The following is a 9744-nucleotide window of genomic DNA, read 5'->3' as shown; positions in this document are numbered from 1 at the left end:
CTCCTCTAGATCATCCAGATGGTCATTGACAAACTTCAGACGGGCCTGGACATGTGATGACTTGAGCAGGGGAACCTTCCGTGCAATGCATGATTTGAAACCATGACGGCGTAGTGTTCTACCGACAGTGACCTTTGAAACTGTGGTCCCAGCTCTCTTCATGTCATTGACCAGCTCCTCCCTTGTAGTTCTGGGCTGATTCCTCACCTTTCTTATCATCGGTGATACCCCACAAGGTGAGATCTTGCATCGAGCCCCAGTCCGAGGGAGACTGACAGTCGTCTTTAGCCTCTTCCATTTTCTAACAATTGCTCCAACAGTTGATCTATTTTCACCAAGCTGCTTGGCAATTGCCCTGTAGCCCTTTCCAGCCTCGTGGAGGTCCACAATTTTGTCTTTGGTGTCTTTGGACAGCTCTTTGGTCTTGCCCATGGTAGTAGTTGGCGGCTGACTGACTGTGGGGTAGACAGCGGTCATTAAAGAGCTCAGACGGGTGCTACTAAGTTAGATTAATGAGTGGAGTAGAGGTGGACTTTTTAAAGGCACAGTAACAGATCTTTGAGCCAGCCAGAATTCCTGCTGTTTTTTTTTTTTTTTATTCTGTCTCTCAGAGTGGGAATGCACCTACAATGTGAATTTCAGATCCCTCCATGATTTATAGGTGGGAGAACTTGCAAAATCGCAGGGTGTTAAAATACTTCTGTTCCTCACGGTATACTGACACATAGCTGTATTTGTATGTAGATATACTAATCACACTGAACACCCCTCCTAACCCTGATATCAGCCAGGACCTAGGACCTGGATGACACTCTGCCCCCTATTAGTATGGTCAGGTCCTACACATTCTCCCTCATAATGTCACCAGTGTTTACCTTTTGTGGCCTGGATGCCAAGATAGTGATTTTCTCTCTCTTTCTCCTGAAGTTTATGTATTTGTTGTTCGTCTTTAACATACAAAATGTGAATTTGTATTGAGTAGAAAATACGGAGGAGCGTTTAATTGTAAGACATCCATCCCGCGTGGCCATCCCCCCCCCTTCCCCAATCTTCATGTAGCTGTATAATACACAATCACAAGCCAGTATGGAAAGTAATAATAGACTGTTTGGAGGAGAAGGCGAGATGAAGACCCCAAATGTGAAAAACTGGAGGACTGGCTTGTGATGTGGAGAGTACTCGGGGGGGGGCCTTGTGAAGGAACGTAGGGTGGACTAACATTGAGCGTGTTAACAGTATACTTCTGGCTACTGTTAGTCAAGGGACTCTTCAGTGCAAGCTATTAAACTTTCATGTCAAGGATTGTGTAATGCCACCAGTTATCAGGGTCCTATAATATACATATACAGTAATATATGCAAATGAAGACTAGTGGCAAATGTAGCAAATATAGGAGACCAGCTGATCTCCAGTAGAGGGTATCAGCCCTGATGCCCATATGTCTGGGTTGGCAGATGTGCCAGTAATCCAATGTTTAGACAGATTGGATGAGTACATTTTGTCCTGTCCAATCCTTTTATGTTTCCAAAGACCCCACTTCACTTGTCCTGCCCCCTAGGAGTTTGATAATCTTACAGGGAACCAGTCACAGGGGTAGGCGCCCATTAAACTGAGGTTATCTGTATGATGTCCTAACTAGGCAGAACTCGGGGAACAATCATGGTGGTAAACCTTATGCTTTTATAGAGCAATCATGAAAGGGGTTCTCCAGGAACGATTTGAAATGAGGGGAGGAGCCTCACTACGCTTTGGCACTTGCATATACTGCACACTTGGTGAGCGTTCCTGTCAGGCTGCTCAGCCATGATGACTTAGGCAGGATCACATCATTACGTCTATTGTAGAGCAGTGCAGTGTGTAGTAAGACCCTTCAGGCTGCTCAGCCATGATGGCATATCATAGCCAGGATCACATCATTACATCTATTGTAGAGCAGTATAGTGAGGCTCAGCCCCCTAGGCAGTGAGGCAACCAGTCCTCAAATTCTAGGACATTTTTCTGGCGGCCATTTAAAATTATTCCCGGAGAACCCCTTTGAGGAGACTTATTCTACAGCGGTGTAAAAAAAAACCATGTACTAGGTATTTACACCTGAAGAATTAATTTAACAGGTCATTTAGGAGATTTATCAAGACCGGCGCTTTCTGCACCAGTCTTGATCTCCCTTGCGCCGCCGAAGGATGTGCCTAATTTGACGAACCTCACACCTTGTCGTAAATTAGCCGCATCCTCCGGCAGTCCGTGCGTCTAAACAGAAATCTACGGCAGCTGCCGTAGATTTATGGCTTCATTTGCTCTAGGAAACTGGTATAAATGAAGATAGATTTGTTGGGGGGTCTGGGCAGCTCCTCCTGCTCTATAACCTGCTGCATTGATTTGTCACGCTGACGGGTTCCCTTTAACAGAAAGCTGTCATAAGCACAAAGGACTGCCGTACTATAACACTGTATTGCATGTTCACGTTCCCTAGGGGGTGCTAAAGAAAAAAAGTAAACTAAAAAAATAAAAATATATATATATATCACCCCACCTCCTTCCCAATTTTACTAATAAAAATAAACAAAAACTATACATAATTGGTATCGCCATGGCCAAAAAGTCAGGACTGTTAAAATCTAAAAAATATTTATCACTCATGGTGGGAAAAAAAAATGAAAATCCCTGAATGCCCATTAATCACTTTTGCCCCTTGAGAACAATTCTACAAAAGTGATCAAAAAGCAGTATTTACCCCAAAATTGTATCTATACAAATTACAGCTTACCCAGCAAAAAAACAAGCCCTCCTACAGCTCTGCAGACAGAAATATACAAATTATGGGTATCAGAATATGGTGATGCAAAGTAATTTTTTTTTTTTTTTTTAAACTAGTAAAGCATAAGAAAAACTATATAAATCTGGCATCACTGCAATGGCACCGACCCGAAGAATAGAGGTTACAGGTCGTTTTCAGCTGACAGTGAACACCGTAAAATATTACCCTAAGAAAAGTGGAATTTTTTTTTTTTTTCATTTTGATCCCACAAATAATTAAAAATTAATTGATTTTAAATGGCGCTATTGAAAAGTATGTTCCGCAAAAACCAAGCTACAGAGAAGTACCGCCATGTGACACCTCTCTAATCTGCTGATTGGCCAAGAGGTCTTGTAGGAAGGGAGGGGCATGTACAGGAAGCTATTTTGCTGCCCCCAGTCAGCACTGCAGGTCATCATACAGATCTAATGGGCCTGTCTAGAGGTGATGTGTCGTCACAATGCCAGCCCTAGGACAGTACACCAGTCTCCGCAGGTAACATGATGGATAAACCCAGACATAAAGGAAAGCTGGCCCTAATAATCATTAAAGTGTAACCGTTCTCACTGTAGATAGGGCCAGGGGTCCACTCGGTGCCCAGGTCCGCAATCCAGTGTTATATTTATATCTCCATAGATTTTATGTTTACAGGACAAAACCAATATGGCTGCCGCGATGGTTTGCACTCAGCAGAGCCCTTTCAGTGCCGTGTTTACCTTCCCCCCCCCCTCCCCTAATACCCATTAATCAGGGGGTTAAATGGGCAGTTTGGTATCTGGTTTTATATCTTCATCTATTAGAATGATAAATGTAGAAGTTAAATCCATGCCCCCGATGCTTACGACTTGCTGAGGCAACCATGTTGGAGACCACGCGCGTATGAATGAGGAGGCTTTTTGTCCACTCCGACAAGGCGCTGTCACTGGCTTCTCCCACAAACAAAATGTCTGCCTCCGTGCTGTCTAACCATCAGGCGCTGTGTACATGACGAGGCATGTACGGAAATCGACCTTACAGAGTTTCCAGGGAAATGCCTAAATTGTAGCTGTACTCATTTTGTACCATTAAAGCTCTCACTATAACCCCTTGCCTGTGTCTCGTGATTTATGGCGACGGCAGTCCTAAAATATCCAGTTCTGTCCTGAGTCCAGGGCGTTTCTTGATGTCCCACTAGAACAAGGTCTTTATGCGCAAATGGATGCCGTAGATGAGGGACCCATGCTCAGGACCCCCCTATATAAGCCATGGAGGACTCGATGGGAGGTCATTCATATAAATAGGCAGCATGCAATACCATATTTCTCCTGTAGTGGCCGCGCTCTCTGCACTTTGATTGACAGGCCAGGTGGTGAACACATGATCACGCCTGGTCCTGTCAGTCAAAGTACAGAGGCTCTAAGTGTAATGGTAACGCCCCTGTTGCTCCTAGAGGCTCATTTGCATATATGTTAAAACATAATTTTTCTCAGTGATGCGGGCACATATGAACATGGGACCAACACAGATGTCTTCAGCTGCCAAGGGCACATGTAACAGGTCAGCCAGTGTCATAGGTACAAAACTGCTGACAGATGCTCTTTAACACTTTTGCCCACTACGACATATGCATGTCACAAGCGGGCAGGGGGCTCCATAAATGGCGGGTGGCAGCTGGTTTCTACAGCTGACATGACCAAGATCGGAGATACTTCTGTCCCTGTGGCTGTTAACACCTTAGAAGCTACTGTCAGTAGTGACTGCAGCATCTAATCAGAGTTAGGGCTGTATGTTTGTTTTTTTCAGTGTTTTGCGGGCCGTTTTTAACGGTTCTGTTCTTTGTTTCAGTAGTGTTTCTGGTTCCATTCCGTTTTTCCGTTCCGTTTTTTACGTATGGCATTTACAGCATATAGTAATTACATAGAAAAAATTGGGCATAACATTTTCAATAGATGGTTCCGCAAGAACGGATACGGAAGACATACGAGGTCCATTCCGTATGTTTTCCGTTTTTTTTGCGGACCCATTCACTTGAATGTAAGAAAAAAGGAAATCCAGCTTCCAGACGACCATATAAATGCTTTAATGAAAAAACGTGCTAAAATCCGGACATGTACACCAGGTCATCCGTGCCTCCATTTCAGACCGTGACCAGGTGAGCCTCGACTGCTGCTTTTTTCTTCATTCACTTGAATGGAGCCACGGAACATGATTTGTGGGCAATAATAGGACATGTTCTATCTTTGAACGGTACAGAAATATGGAAACAAAATGCATACGGAGTACATTCCGTTTTTTTTGAGGAACCATTGAAATGAATGGTTCCGTATACGGAACGCAAAAAAAGTTCGTGTAAACGAGCCCTTAGGGTGGTTAGAATATGGAGATACAAAGCAAAATTGTATTTTTTAATCATACCAACCCATGTCACTTTTACTGCAAAGTGAACACTGTCAAAACCACTCCCAAAAACCAGTGGCGCAATTGCTTGTTTTTTTTCCATCCTACCCCACAAATATTTTTTTTTTTTTACATTTTCTTAATACAATATGCAGAACATTAAATGGAGTCATTAAAAAATAAAACTCTTTTTGCAAAAAAAAAAAAGACCATACAGGGAGTGCAGAATTATTAGGCAAGTTGTATTTTTGAGGATTAATTTTATTATTGAACAACAACCATGTTCTCAATGAACCCAAAAAACTCATTAATATCAAAGCTGAATATTTTTGGAAGTAGTTTTTAGTTTGTTTTTAGTTTTAGCTATTTTAGGGGGATATCTGTGTGTGCAGGTGACTATTACTGTGCATAATTATTAGGCAACTTAACAAAAAACTAATATATACCCATTTCAATTATTTATTTTTACCAGTGAAACCAATATAACATCTCAACATTCACAAATATACATTTCTGACATTCAAAAACAAAACAAAAACAAATCAGTGACCAATATAGCCACCTTTCTTTGCAAGGACACTCAAAAGCCTGCCATCCATGGATTCTGTCAGTGTTTTGATCTGTTCACCATCAACATTGCGTGCAGCAGCAACCACAGCCTCCCAGACACTGTTCAGAGAGGTGTACTGTTTCCCTCCTTGTAAATCTCACATTTGATGATGGACCACAGGTTCTCAATGGGGTTCAGATCAGGTGAAGAAGGAGGCCATGTCATTAGATTTTCTTCTTTTATACCCTTTCTTGCCAGCCACGCTGTGGAGTACTTGGACGCGTGTGATGGAGCATTGTCCTGCATGAAAATCATGTTTTTCTTGAAGGATGCAGACTTCTTCCTGTACCACTGCTTGAAGAAGGTGTCTTCCAGAAACTGGCAGTAGGACTGGGAGTTGAGCTTGACTCCATCCTCAACCCGAAAAGACCCCACAAGCTCATCTTTGATGATACCAGCCCAAACCAGTACTCCACCTCCACCTTACTGGCGTCTGAGTCGGACTGGAGCTCTCTGCCCTTTACCAATCCAGCCACGGGCCCATCCATCTGGCCCATCAAGACTCACTCTCATTTCATCAGTCCATAAAACCTTAGAAAAATCAGTCTTGAGATATTTCTTGGCCCAGTCTTGACGTTTCAGCTTGTGTGTCTTGTTCAGTGGTGGTCGTCTTTCAGCCTTTCTTACCTTGGCCATGTCTCTGAGTATTGCACACCTTGTGCTTTTGGGCACTCCAGTGATGTTGCAGCTCTGAAATATGGCCAAACTGGTGGCAAGTGGCATCTTGGCAGCTGCACGCTTGACTTTTCTCAGTTCATGGGCAGTTATTTTGCGCCTTGGTTTTTCCACACGCTTCTTGCGACCCTGTTGACTATTTTGAATGAAACGCTTGATTGTTCGATGATCACGCTTCAGAAGCTTTGCAATTTTAAGAGTGCTGCATCCCTCTGCAAGATATCTCACTATTTTTGACTTTTCTGAGCCTGTCAAGTCCTTCTTTTGACCCATTTTGCCAAAGGAAAGGAAGTTGCCTAATAATTATGCACACCTGATATAGGGTGTTGATGTCATTAGACCACACCCCTTCTCATTACAGAGATGCACATCACCTAATATGCTGAATTGGTAGTAGGCTTTCGAACCTATACAGCTTGGAGTAAGACAACATGCATAAAGAGGATGATGTGGTCAAAATACTCATTTGCCTAATAATTCTGCACTCCCTGTATGTCTACAGAAAAATAAAAAAAGATATGGCTCTTGGAAGATGGGGGGCGAAAAGGGCGAAATCAAAATTGGCTTGTCCTTCAAAGGTTAATAAATTTGGCCCTTTTTAGGACTCCCCTGACACCCGCTTTCCTAGACACTTTTTAAATGTGTTTAGAAAGGTGTCTGAAACACGTAAAAAAAATCTGGTGCTCGCCAGTATTTTATGCCAAAAATAGGCAAATTTCTTATAGTAAATAACCCCCTAAGTGTTTTATGTCTTTAAAAAATATGATTTTAATTATTTAAATAATTTTAGGAGTTAAAAATACACTGCTCAAAAAAATAAAGGGAACACAAAAATAACACATCCTAGATCTGAATTAATTAAATATTCTTCTGCAATACTTTGTTCTTTACATAGTTGAATGTGCTGACAACAAAATCGCACAAAAATTAAAAAATGGAAATCAAATTTTTCAACCCATGGAGGTCTGGATTTGGAGTCACACTCAAAATTAAAGTGGAAAAACACACTACAGGCTGATCCAACTTTGATGTAATGTGCTTAAAACAAGTCAAAATGAGGCTCAGTAGTGTGTGTGGCCTCCACGTGCCTGTATGACCTCCCTACAACGCCTGTGCATGCTCCTGATGAGGTGGCGGACGGTCTCCTGAGGGATCTCCTCCCAGACCTGGACTAAAACATCTGCCAACTCTTGGACAGTCTGTGGTGCAACGTGATGTTGGTGGATAGAGCGAGACATGATGTCCCAGATGTGCTCAATTGGATTCAGGTCTGGGGAACGGGCGGGCCAGTCCATAGCATCAATGCCTTTGTCTTGCAGGAACTGCTGACACACTCCAGCCACATGAGGTCTAGCATTGTCTTGCATTAGGAGGAACTCAGGGCCAACCGCACCAGCATATGGTCTCACAAGGGGTCTGAGGATCTCATCTCGGTACCTAATGGCATTCAGGCTACCTCTGGCGAGCCCATGGAGGGCTGTGCGGCCCTCCAAAGAAATGCCACCCCACACCATTACTGACCCAATGCCAAACCGGTCATGCTGGAGGATGTTGCAGGCAGCAGAACGTTCTCCACGGCGTCTCCAGACTCTGTCACATCTGTCACATGTGCTCAGTGTGAACCTGCTTTCATCTGTGAAGAGCACAGGGCGCCAGTGGCGTATTTGCCAATCTTGGTGTTCTCTGGCAAATGCCAAACGTCCTGCACGGTGTTGGGCTGACACATGCACATTTGTGGCCTGCTGGAGGTCATTTTGCAGGGCTCTGGCAGTGCTCCTCCTGTTTCTCCTTGCACAAAGGCGGAGGTAGCGGTCCTGCTGCTGGGTTGTTGCCCTCCTACGGCCTCCTCCACGACTCCTGAAGTACTGGCCTGTCTCCTGGTAGCGCCTCCATGCTCTGGACACTACGCTGACAGACACAGCAAACCTTCTTGCCACAGCTCGCATTGATGTGCCATCCTGGATAAGCTGCACTACCTGAGCAACTTGTGTGGGTTGTAGACTCCGTCTCATGCTACCACTAGAGTGAAAGCACCACCAGCATTCAAAAGTGACCAAAACATCAGCCAGGAAGCATAGGAACTGAGAAGTGGTCTGTGGTGACCACCTGCGGAACCACTCCTTTATTGGGGGTGTCTTGCTAATTGCCTATAATTTCCACCTGTTGTCTATCCCATTTGCACAACAGCATGTGAAATTGATTGTCACTCAGTGTTGCTTCCTAAGTGGACAGTTTGATTTCACAGAAGTGTGATTGACTTGGAGTTACATTGTGTTGTTTAAGTGTTCCCTTTATTTTTTTGAGCAGTGTAATTTTTACACATAAATGTTTGTGGGATTACTACCGGACTTGGCCACTAGAGGGCAGATAAATAATGTTTTACAGCTATTTGCAGCTTGAGTTTCCCAGCGATCATCTCTTGTAGAAATGAAGGGGCCAGGAGGAGGAGACCATTTACACCAGTGTTTTGAACTTGGTATTACTTTTTAATAACTCTAATACCATTGCATTCAGGAAAATGCTTGCTTTCGACAACCCCTTTTAATTTTTTTTGTCGCAAGGGGCCCTCAACAATACATTGATTTCAGGGCTCCCCTAGGACCCCAGCGCGCAGCTGTAATCTGTGGTGTAACCTGCAGGCAGGTGTTCAATTTCCCTGCAACGTCCCTGCAGGTGGAATTAAGTATTACACAGTTTTCTATAAAAAACACAGTGTGTATCCGCATTTTTTGCAGCCCCATTTAAACGGATGGTTCCGCATCCAATCCATAAAAAATACGGTTGTGTGCATGGAGCCTAATCGGTGAGGGTCATGAGTGCTCACTTTTGGGCTAATCATTTGCATCATAGGAACAGATATCCGAAAAAACCCTGATGGACCCCTATGAATTTATAATGGGGTCTGTCGTTTTAGTGAATAAAGCGCTGTGCATTTGACCTGACCGTATCAGTTTCGCGGTCTGCAAACCCCAGATCCGCAAAACACGCATCCTGGTTGTGTGCATGTACGGCTCTGGGCGGGTGTTTAAAGATGGCGCCCACTCCTGCCCGCTGCGGGCACCATAGCTGCGGGTGGCTGCCTGCTTCTTTTAGCAAACACCCGTGGCTCATGTCTGCAACCTACAGTAATGCCGATCGTGGACATTTAACCCATCAGATGCCGTGGTCAATCCTGACCACTGCATCTGAGCGCGCTGAAACCAAAAGTGCGCACTTTCGGTTATGCTCCGGCTCCCCATGTGGCGATCGGAGGAGCCTGAGCGTGTATGCAGCAGCCCCTGTCTTTATG

This window comes from Bufo bufo, chromosome 1 (genome assembly GCF_905171765.1).
Source record: "Bufo bufo chromosome 1, aBufBuf1.1, whole genome shotgun sequence".
NCBI lineage: Eukaryota > Metazoa > Chordata > Amphibia > Anura > Bufonidae > Bufo > Bufo bufo.
Note: the sequence above shows the minus strand (reverse complement) of the source record.